The sequence below is a fragment of the Hyperoodon ampullatus genome (genome assembly GCF_949752795.1).
Source record: "Hyperoodon ampullatus genome assembly, chromosome: 6".
NCBI classification, from domain to species: domain Eukaryota; kingdom Metazoa; phylum Chordata; class Mammalia; order Artiodactyla; family Ziphiidae; genus Hyperoodon; species Hyperoodon ampullatus.
Window position 1 is genome coordinate 69,400,689 of NC_136919.1, and position 11,730 is coordinate 69,412,418.

Genomic DNA, 11,730 nt, shown 5'->3' on the forward strand with positions numbered 1-11,730 from the left:
GTTCAAAGCACATCCCCTTCCCTTCTTTTTTCTTTTAATATGATTTGTAGTATGATTTTATTGTTGTTTTGCAGTCTAAGATCTACAGCAAGGAGCTTACAGTCCAGCGGAGGAAACAGACATGTAAACAACTTAGGCAGAATGAAAAGGAGAACACGAGAGCTGTCATGTGAGAGCAAGATTCAGAAGGAACAGAGAGAGAAGTAGATTGATACCGAGAGAAATCAGTTTACCCAGAGAGCTAAAGAGCGGCTGGGGAGGAAGGGAGAAGGGAAGGTTGAAAACCGAGGTGTCCACGGTGAACTCACACTGCAGGGTATGGGCTGCTATAGTAAGGGGCAGCAATTAATATGCAGTCTCACACCACTCGGGCCAGACAGAACTGTTCTGATCTCAGTGGTCTAAGGATATTACAAATGGCAGACATCATGAAATGATACAGTAAAACTCAATTCTGTATACTTGTGCATCAGCTCGTAACATGGTGAGCACTCTGTCTCTCCACACCCCCATCAAGAAAAGTTATTTCTACTCTTCAAGTTCAGAGCATTAAAATAAATGGCTCACGGTGTCAAGTGTGTTGAATTAAATCATTATTTATGATATGTATCAGAAGCCATTTATCTCATTGCTTTTTGTTTAGTGAGATTCACCCCAAAAAAGGTGAGAAGCTAAGAAAAAGTCAAGCAGCAGGCTAAAGAGGAAAGGGCAGAGGAATGAGCTCAGCCAGGCCAAGAGACAGAGCCAGAAAAACGGGCAGAGGTGGTGGGGATCAGCCAGAAGGCTGCACTTATTCAAAACAAGCAAGGGAGGCTTTGTTGGCCCTGAGAAATATTAAACAAGAATCACAAAAGGATTCTAGAACTGGAAAGGCCATGGCAGTTCATACACAAACTGACAAATTAACAAATGACTCTTGAAAAGCATTATGTCAACAGCCCAGTCACACTTTTTTTTTTTAAATTTTGGATCAGCAGAAACACCACCAGGAAGATCACCAAATAGGAATCCTCTGGAAGCACCTTTTAATACCAGTACTAGAACACTGCCTGCACACAGTAGGTGCTCAATAAATATCCACTGACCACATGAAGTATTTTTTCCTTATTATATATAACGCGTCAATTCATTTTTTCAGCTATCTCAATATTTATTAAATATCTTCTATATGAAAGGCATTTCGAAAAATGCAAAAGGAGACACAAAAAGATGCCATCCATTTATTCAAGAAGCTTAATTTGGCAAATAAAAAGAGCTGTGACAAAAGTGTTGCCACGGTCATCACAATAAGCAAGATGAAGTGCTACAGATTTGGAAGGAGATGGGGATGGACCAGCAGAACAAAGATGAAGCCGGGAAGTGCACCTGAGCAGTTACCCATCTGCGCCCCTGATCTTCACCACTCTTCAAATGAGAAAGAGGGGCAACAAAGAAGGAACTTCATGACAGCCAACCGAGGGACGCCAAACATAGGACAAGGAAGGAGGTGTGATTCTGCTTGGACGGCTCAGGCCAGGTGGCAGGATTGCTCAGGCACGTGACCTGTGCACTGCTCTGAACTGAGGGCCATGAGTCACCATGTCCAGGCACTTCTGGGTCAGTTCCACAGACTGGCTCCCGGGAACTCATAATAAAGTAAAAGTCAGAAGTTCCCTGTAATTAACTTCTTGGTGTTCAGAGGCTACGTGCAATGCTTCTACACCAGATCCTATGCTGCCTTGCAGGGTGCTGGGGACGTGCTGCATGACGGCTGAGCCTGCAGTGGCGGCGGGGACACGGGGTCCCCCGAGTGGCTCAGGGAAGCTGTCCAGCGGGTTTTAGAGAACTGGGGAAGCCAGTGAGAGCGGGCTGCCTTTGAGTTCACCTTGAAGGACTAGCAGGTTTCAGCCAGGCCACATGCAGTGGGATGAGGAGGGAGGGAGGGAGGACATTCTAGATGGATGTAACAAAGCTAAGAGGTTTCTGAGTGGCTTCAGCAACCAAGCAAGTCTCCAGAGCAGCCCAGAAAATCTCAACAACCTTGGGCTAAGAATGCCTGTTGCCCAGGCATGTCTCTTTGCTCATCTATCTCTTGCTCTTTGAGGGTTGGACAAATTCTACTCATCTTATTATCGAAGGCACCTGGCATGTGTGCAAACTAAATATCTGGGGAGTGCCCTGACCAAACACCACACTCTCCTGTCTTCCCTACGTGGACAGTATTTCACAGTTATTAGAAGCATGGACTGGGAAGTCAGACAGACCTGGTTTTGAATCCAGCTCAGCACAGGCACAAAGGCTAGTCACAGAAACAGCCAAAATAACATGGCCTGAATACACAGAAGTGGTGAGAAGTCATGGGGGCAGCAAGCTAGCCCCTGAACGTCTCCTGCCCTTCTTCCTGACACCCCCTCAGCAGAAAACAGCGTCCCCTCTGCAATTACTACCTGGGCTATGCAGAAAAGCCAGACATATAAGCAGCATTTGCAAGTAAATTAAATATTAAAGGCGACATCACAATCTCATGTTGAAAGAGGCACTTCACTGATAGTATAAAGCAGCATTTGCTGAATCACGAAATAGGCAATGTTATCTATGCTGAGAAAAATCAATCACTTATCATTTCTACTTCTCTAACAGCCTGTTTGGGTTCTATACTTTATTTCAAGCTTATTTCAGATTTAAAGGGCAAAGGGGGCATACAACTATAGCATATAGAGAGCTTTAGAACAAATCTTATTCTGAGTACTTATTGTCACTAAACATCTTTCAGCTAGCTGATGGGTGGGGAAAGCAAGCCTCCTAAACCACAAAATAAACATTTTGTAAGTACTTTTTATTTGCACTTTTATTTATTTTTATGTTAATATTAAAGAGCACCTTTTTCCTAGAGGAAATTTCATTTTTTGAAATTATTGTTTACAAGAGATCAAACAGAAATTCTTACTCTCCTCGAATAAAGCATTTAATTGAACCCAGGATTACTGAATTATGTACTTAAAAAAAAAAAGGCACTCTGTCCTTTCTGATACAATGAGGTCCTGCTTAGTCAGTGATATGTGCTCTCTACCTTACAAAAAAAATTCGACACAAATTTGTGAGGTTACTTATAACTTAGAAGAATTTTTATAGATCGCTCTGAATTAATGCTGGAAATGACAGCATTTTAATCATTTAATTCTCTGTTAAATCTAAAAAGAAACACAATTTTCCTGTTTGTCACAGTTTAGGGAGGCTGGCTTACAAGATTCCTGCTGTTCCAAGGACAGGCAAAAAAAAAAAATCTTTATTTATTATGAATATCTGATATGACTTGCTATTGGCATTATCAGATCAAGGACTAGGACACATTTTCTATTTATTTCTGGCCTCAAGCCTGAAGGCCTTAAGATATCTGACAAAAAAACAGAATAAATCAAAGACAAAGATTAATTATCCTTAGCAATATTTGTTTTGAGACAGTGCAAACATCTAACACTATAAAGGTTGCAGGGTTGTTTTGTTCAAGGTTTTTTTTAGAGAGGAGTGTATGTTTCTGAAATGCCTGTTTTCTGTATATTTACTGAAATTGCGTTCACTGGTCGGGTCTAATCTGCAGAGAAGGAACTGGCTCCCACAAGCCAAGTTTCAACCGCCTCTCTTATCTGACTTCCCACAGGCACTTTTTAACAGTTTAAATGAACATTTATGTACACTCCTGCTACATATACTTATCTTGGTGAATGGTACTTATTTGAATGTTTGGGAAAAGGAAAAATAAAGAGATCTCATGATTTTTTTTTGATCACTACACAAACCGAGATGCTGGGGTGTACTTCCTGCTCTAAACACCAGAAGCTGCCCCAAGGCCCCTGAATACATCTGACTCCTGTGAGAACCTGTCACCCATGAATGGTTCTCTCTGTGGCCTGCTGCAACCTCTTTGCCTCTTGTCTTTCAATTATACCAGCAGCAGACCACATTGAGAAAATTTATGCTTAAGTTAAAATATCCCAGCACCATGTCTCCAAATAAAACTGAGGAAGCAGTGATGAAAAGCTATTAGGTCAACATTAGCAGACATGTCACAGGTGGCCTTTCAGAGGAAGACCCTCTCCCTCTCCAGTGGGGAAAACTGTGGCCCTGAGAAGAGCCAGGTCAGGGTACAGCCCCCTGTGTGAACACTGTCCAGTCCAGAGCCCATCCCTCCTCCTGCTTCTGGAGGAAAAATCACCTAACAGTGAGTTTGGGGATTTGTCTTCTAGATTAGACAAATGTGGGGTTTCAATCTCAAGTGGCCCTTAGGGTCACCGAGAAGTTCTTTCATCTTTCCCAGCTGAGGGAATGGACAAAAGGCGGTAAAACAGGCTCTGGTCAAAGGATTAGGATTGAACCCTAACCCTGCCCCCACTGTGGCCTTGCATTGATTTACTAACCAGGATATTGCTTCTGGATTATTTAGGTGGACTTCCTCTGAGGACGAGTAAATAGTCAATATTTTTTTCAATGATCTATTTGTGGGTAATCTTTCCAAGTTTAGCTGATTCACTGGTCAAATAAAGATGACAACAGCAATTACTCCTCATGAAGCTGTTCTCAGGGTTCAAAGAAATGACATCTATAAAAGGTTTCTCAGTCCCCAGGACATAGTCAGAGCTAAGCAAGGCTGCCCCATCGGTTCCCAAACCTTACCACTCTTGAACCCAAGCCCAAATCCTCACATTCTAAAAACTACTGAGCCTCTTCCTTCACCCAGATAACAGGGACCATGAGGCATGAAGTTCCTCAACCACCCTGCCCTCCTCTTCATCCTCAAAGCCACAGTTTCAAAACACTGACGCTCGTAATCATTCAGACACTAGGTAACTATAGATTTCCGCATCTTGTTATTTAATGCATTGATTAAAAAAAAAAACACGTTACCACATCACAAACTAATTTTTAAAACACTTTAGTAAGTATACTTCAATATTATTATCTCCTCTGTAATCCTATGTATTTTATTTTTAATATTTTAAAATACTTCTCTGAAGGACTATCCAGAGCCTTTACCAAAAACTGCCAAAAGAGTCCATGAAACAACTTAAGAATCCCTGACACAGAACAATTAAAAATGTCTAAAATCACTGTGAATGACACAGTGATTACAATCACCACATAAGAACAAATATTTCAGTGAATAAGCAAAAATGGAAAGCATCATGATTAGATTACTGGAACCCTAGGTTTCTCTTTTTTAAGGTTGTTGTTTTACTGTTTTTACAATAATAATCAAAAAAGGTTAGAGCATAAAAACCATGGTATCTTTAGAGCTTTTTTTTTTTTCTTTCCTAACATTTCAAAATCAGAACTGGCAGATTTGCTTCCACAACGAACCAAAGACACTGTGCACTACCCTCAGTTTCCCTGTTTTTGCAACTAGCCATGAACAGTTCATAAAAAGGTGTATAGCGGCAGCAGAGGAGTCAAGTAATTCTAACCATGCAGATTTTCTTCATGAAAATAACAATGCCGTATCCACATTACCTACAATGTGTTTCTGTCATGAAAAATTGGCTAAACAACGTCAAACAGGTATTAGACTGGCCCAGCAATTGACTCTTCAGCAAAACGGTGAGAACACTAACTTCTCTGAAAAGTTCATTTAGATTAAAAGTAAACATTTTTCAGATGTGGGCCACATCTTGCTTATTTTTGCCATGGCTTTTATGGTGAGCTTTTCATTCTCCCTCTATTTCTCAATGGAATTTTCTCAGTATTTAAAAATTCCATTTCTGTGAGATCTGTTCAAACAGAACAGTGAATTACCAAAGCAGATGTGTGAAAGAGCTCTAAGAGACATTTACTGCTTCTATTATGGCTCACTGGCAATCGTAAAACTAAAGTGTGGTTGTCTTCTATCATTCACATTACTTTTTTTTTTTTTTTGCAGTACGCGGGCCTCTCACCGCTGTGGCCTCTCCCGTTGTGGAGCACAGGCTCCGGACGCGCAGGCTCAGCAGCCATGGCCCACGGGCCCAGCCGCTCCGCAGCACGTAGGAACCTCCCAGACTGGGGCACGAACCCGTGTCCCAGACTCTCAACCACTGCGCCACCAAGGAAGCCCCACATTACTTTTTTAAAAGATGAGGATAATCCAGTTCATCCTGAAGTTCACACCCCTTTTCCCCTTATGTGTATGCCTGTGTGTGATGAGACAGCCCCTCAGCTGATCCATGGAACAGGAGTCCATCAAGCTTCAGGTAGTAAGAGACAAGCTGCTTTTGTCTAAGTATGTATACATATAAATTTCAGTGCTACAATTTTGAGGCCAAAGTGGTACTTTTCAATGGTAAATGATAAAGAAAAAACAGTATTCTTTGGAATCCCCTTCAAATGACTGTGGTCAAATGAATGCAAAATGAGGAAACAGAAAGAAGAGTTCAAGACCTCTAGGTTTTTTTGTACTAAAGGTTAAGATTTGGGGCTCATAATGCTTGCCGGTGTCTGAGCAAATTTCAGGCTTACTCACACCCATCCGGCTCCCTGACAGAGGAGAGGTACTGAGGGAGACTGCAGTTTGAGATCCAGCTCCCCGACTAGGGAGCGGGGTACTTGGGTGAGTTCCCATGTGCACCTGAGCCTCAGTTCCTAGAGCTGCGCTTCATAGGATCACCGTGGGAATTAAGGGGGTAATGGATACAAAAGTGCTCTCTAAACACAAAAGGCTTTGCAAACATGGCCATTGTTACTGTACCCTTTAAAAGATCAGGAAAAAAAGGAAAAAAAAAACCAGTAGAATGTGATAATGTATCTGTTCCTTTCTGGTTGCCACAGCAAAAGGCACAAGAGCTTGAACATAGGATACAAATGAGGCAGAAAATCAGATTGCACCAGTTATAAGGGGATTATACCACTGAGGAACAAAAAGGGTGTGATTTTTCAACAAATCTTCACAGAACAGCGTAGCCCCATTTGCTGAGCCTGTGGCTGAGCCCTGTGGCAGGACAAGCATCAACAACTCTTCTCAAACTAGTCTGTACCAAGTTCCCCTGTTCAGCCTCCCTCAGCACCACGTGATCTTTTTTCCCCCTGCTGATGTCTTCCCAGCTGTGAGCCAGTGTGCTCATTCTTCAATCCTGGCTTCCCATTTCCATGGCAAGTGTGATGACCACAGCTTAATTCTTTATCACCAGTGTGTTTTTTTCAGATTTACTTTTAAGAAGTGGGAGGTGGGGGTGGGGGGGGTGGGAAGAATCTTCTTACTAGATTCAGGGTTTTCATCCAGGACTTTGAGTATTTTCATTTTTTCTGCAATAGCCGTGTTTAGTTAACTATTTTGTTTTAAAGCAGGGTCACTGAAATCATACATTTATCCAGTATTCATCAAAATGTAAGAAACTAAACACCTGGATTCAAAGACCCTTCTTAAAGTATAGGGAGCATGTATTTCTGCTTTCTTCCAGAGGGAAAACTCTTCTTTTTTTTAATGATGTTAAGCTTTTTAGGGGAAAAAAAAAAAAACCTCAACAACATCTACATTACTAGGGTGGAAGTTTTATTCTATTCTATTACTAGACTTGTGTGAAGTTTAGCAAAATGTCACACGGGGTTTCCCTATTTCTCTTAATTGAATTCTGACCTCCACTTTGGACTTATACAGTGTTAAAACCATTCCTATGAAAGTGACAAACTGCATGTTTCCATTGAAAACCACCCAGTAGCCCCCAGGGAAGAAAGAATAACCTGTTCAGGTTCCCTTGAAATATTCATGAACTCAGCAGAGGATCAGATTAAAAACAGAGCCCCCAAGCAGAGGAGGTTTTGGTTTTTTCCCCAAGTTTTAAGCTTTATGATGGTCTTTTCACAACTTGGCCCACCTGCTCATAAAAATGCTCCTATGCCCCACCAGGATTATAGTTTATCTTGCAAACTTTTACCTAATGGACAAAAACAGGATGTACAGTTAATTCTTCCCCTTGCAAGTGAAGTGTAGTTATCAGCAGACATATATGAGAAATTATGACAGTGGGTTAATATTGTGGTATGTGCCTATTTTTTGAAAGTGACAGCTGGGCACATTGGATATATAACATAGGAAACATAAACCCTTACCACATCAGTCAAAGAAAAATATGCTTAGGAACTATCTGTCCGGGGAAAGGGGACACACCACACATCTTAAAGTCAAGTGAAAATGGTGTTATTGTTTTGACTGGTCCACTGTACTAAACCTCCTGTGGCAAGGTTGAATAGAACATCATAAAAAAGCCCTTTCCAAAGCCATCCTCCATTTGACCACACCAGACATTAACGCAAGGGAAGCTTAACCCTTCTGAAAACATTTTAAACCTGATCAAATTAAAAGCAGCACCAGAGGGATTATTTTTTCCTAGCAAGAACCCACAAGCAATTTACTTGACTAGAGGAAAAATGCAAAGAAATCCTTTATCACAAAATAGCTTCTTGAATCTTTCTACCAATAAACCTTCCATCCATCCATCCAAGAATGCCTATCCTCCCTGCTGATAACAAGCTGTGGAGATAAATATTTTATTTTTTTCTATAAAACCCCAAATTATGTTTTCAAATAAAATGAAACTACTACATGCCACTGTCAAAAATGGTCCTAGAAGAGGTAAATGTCATTTTAACGGCTGTGTGTTAAAATATTTAGTAGAAAGAATCTACTTGTCAAGTTCCTACAGAAAACTCCAAAGAGGTTATAAGCACATCTATCAAATTTTCATCTACCTTGGGGCTGACCTACTGGGGAAACCATAGAAAGCCTGGCCTTGTGCTATGAGGGAGCTGGAGGTTTAGAGTTCTGGACAATAATGGGGTCACAATCAAGTACAAAGATGGGGCCTGATAAGAGTTTCTGCAGTGATTCCCCGGTGAAAGTGTACTGGCAACAGGCAGCTGCATTCTGCTTTAAGCCACAATTTGAGCTAAGGAAATGAACCCATGCGATGGACCATCAAACTCCCTTGTGAGAATTCTGACCTCGCACTCCAAACCTAGCAAAGAAACACCCATCAAATATTAGCAAAAGAAAGACCAAGCCAGCAAAACGTGGGAAGGATTTTTTTTTTAAGCCTCATTTAAATAGCTTCCATACCCTACCCTTTGGGAATTATATTAGGTAACTCTTTTTAACAAGGAAAATTTGGTTTTAAGGAGCTTATGGGAACATTTAACTTGGAATGGAAAGGTTATTTGCTCAGTGTTAGGCTAAAAGCCAAAATCCACTTTTAGCCAGAGATGATTTTAATATTATACCTCACAAGAGTATTGTGTCATGTGAGCAGGCGGCAGAGATAAGCAATGTAGCAAAGTTATGACTTCCCCCAAAGACTCATTAAAATGTATTATTAAGTATAAAAAATTTGGAAAATCCAAGAGGAACCCGTCTGTACGATCTCAGAAACAGTAAAAATTCTTTCCAATTTATCACTTCTTTCACTCTGCCTCCTCTACAAATACCACTCAGTAAATACTGGGAAGAACTCGATCCTGATGAAAAAGAGGATGAAGATGAAAAAGAGGATGAAAAATGCCCTAAAGAGCCACTATGATGCTCTGCATATGATTTTTCCTTTAAATGTGCTACAGAGGAATATATGATGAATTCCAGTGACTATAAAAAATAATAAACCTGTGAAGAGGCCATGATATTTTTTAATTATTCAACCCACAAAACACTTTAACGTATGTTAAATTAGAAACATTATTTTGAAGAAAAATAGTAACTTTTTCCCACTTTAATTTTTATAATCTGAAATTTTAATAACTCCAATATTTTTCTTTTTCTTTCTGTTTTGGTTGTTAACTCATGTCAAATTGTTTTCCCTTCATCAATTCTTGAAAATGTTCTCCCATCTCCTCAATTAAAAAAAAAAAATAACAATGACCTCATTTAAGTCAAGCAAATCAGCTCTAGAAAGCTCAACCAAGTATTGACTTTCTTACCCAGTCCTGCAAGAATGTGAAAGTACACTTGCAAAGGCGTTCCAAGCTGCTATGGAAATGACATTCTTTTTTCACTATAACAGTACTCCCGGCTGAGAACTGCTGGCACGCAAACCCCCAATCCAAGCCCTTTGACAGCTTGTGGAGTGGACAGATGAGGCGTGGAAAATATTTTAAATTAGTTCATTTATCTTGTTGAGACACAGGAAATGGCAACAAATTTCTCACATAAAAGAAAGTATAGAGAAAGACAATGTACCCCTAGCAACGTGTAGCAAATTTAGTCCATTAAGTCAAACCCTTCAGAATATTCTATACTGCCTAGTAATAGCCACATCTCATATTCTGAGGGAATTTTTTACAATCAAAAGATCCAGAAGGATGGCTAGAAATCACTGACTGCTTCTGATTTTTTGATGGACTCAAATTTTGCAAGTCAAATAGTTTTTAAATCAATGGTTTTTCACTGATCCCAGGTAGATCTTGGGCCAATATTAATTCTGCTTAATAAATCTAGAAAATTGCAATAAAGAACTGAAAGTTCTTAAAGAGAGCTCAAAAATGGCACATCTAAGGATGAGCCAGACAAAGATGATTTAAGGAGACAATGTGAACTGCCCCTAAAAGTAAATGGACAGAATGGCTTCAGTTCTAGGTCCCCATTCCATGGCTGACACCTCAGGAACTGGCTCTGTGGTTCCTTCCCACCTGTGTCTCTGCCACTGCACTACTTCCACAGCAGTCTGTCACCTCCTGCTTCATGAGTCCCTCCTAGGAAGACAGGGCAGGGTCTTCAGGCCTGGAAGTAGAAGCAAGTGGACACAGGGGCCAAACACTGGTCTTGGGGTAGGCTGCATCAGCATCACTGGGAATCAGAGGATTGTGTCAAAAATAAAGTCCCATCCTCCCCACAGCTAGAACTTCTGATTCATAAGTCTGAAAAGGAGCCCAGAAATCTGTATTTTTAATACACATTCCCAAGCCAGATTTGGAAATCACTACATCCCAAATCCTTCACGAACTAGAAGCAGATAATTCTTGAAACTCTATGTACTTACTCCCTTGAGTAATTTTAAGTAGATACATAAAATTTCTCATCATAACCTTAAGTTGTGAAAGTTATAATTCTCTGTATTAAGTAAGTATTGACTTTTTTCTCTTTTTTTTTTTTTTTTTTTTTTTTTTGTGTTATGCGGGCCTCTCCCGCTGTGGAGCACAGGCCCCGGACGCACAGGCTCAGTGGCCATGTCTCACGGGCCCAGCCGCTCCGCAGCACGTGGGATCCTCCCGGACCAGGGCACGAACCCACGTCCCCTGCATCGGCAGGTGGACTCCCAACCACTGCGCCACCAGGGAAGCCCTAAGTTTTTTTTTCTTTTTTTAAACAAGAGAAAGTAGACAGATACATGTTGGTAAATGCTAACTGTCCATATTCACATAGAGACACAGTGTAATCTCTGAGCCCAGTATACAGAGAAAGGAGGAAAAAAGCTAGAATTCTATGCACTACTACACAGGAGCCTAGCACCCTCCAGCTTCCAGCAGAGGTAAGGGAGCAGAAGGTTTTTCTTTTTTCCCACAGAGCATGGTGGTGTTGATTCCATAAAGTTTTTGTTGACACAGGAAGGGATAAAAATGAATTTGGAACAGAAAGGGGTAGAGATTCTTTTCCCACTGAATTCTGCTCAAGGTATTTCCCCCCAAGATAAGTTGTGAGTCATGGTATAAAGGAGAAAACAGACCTCAAAAACAGGGCAACTGAGGGCTTCCCTGGTGGCGCAGTGGTTGAGAGTCCGCCTGCCGATGCAGGGGATGCGGGTT

General features: G+C 40.9%; 1 protein-coding gene across 1 annotated transcript in view; it reads right to left on the reverse strand.

Moving 5' to 3' along the window:
• The window catches only part of KDM4C (lysine demethylase 4C), a 424,529-nt gene that overhangs the window by 89,986 nt on the left and 322,813 nt on the right, over positions 1-11,730 (reverse strand). The gene's annotated exons all lie outside the window — the stretch shown is intronic.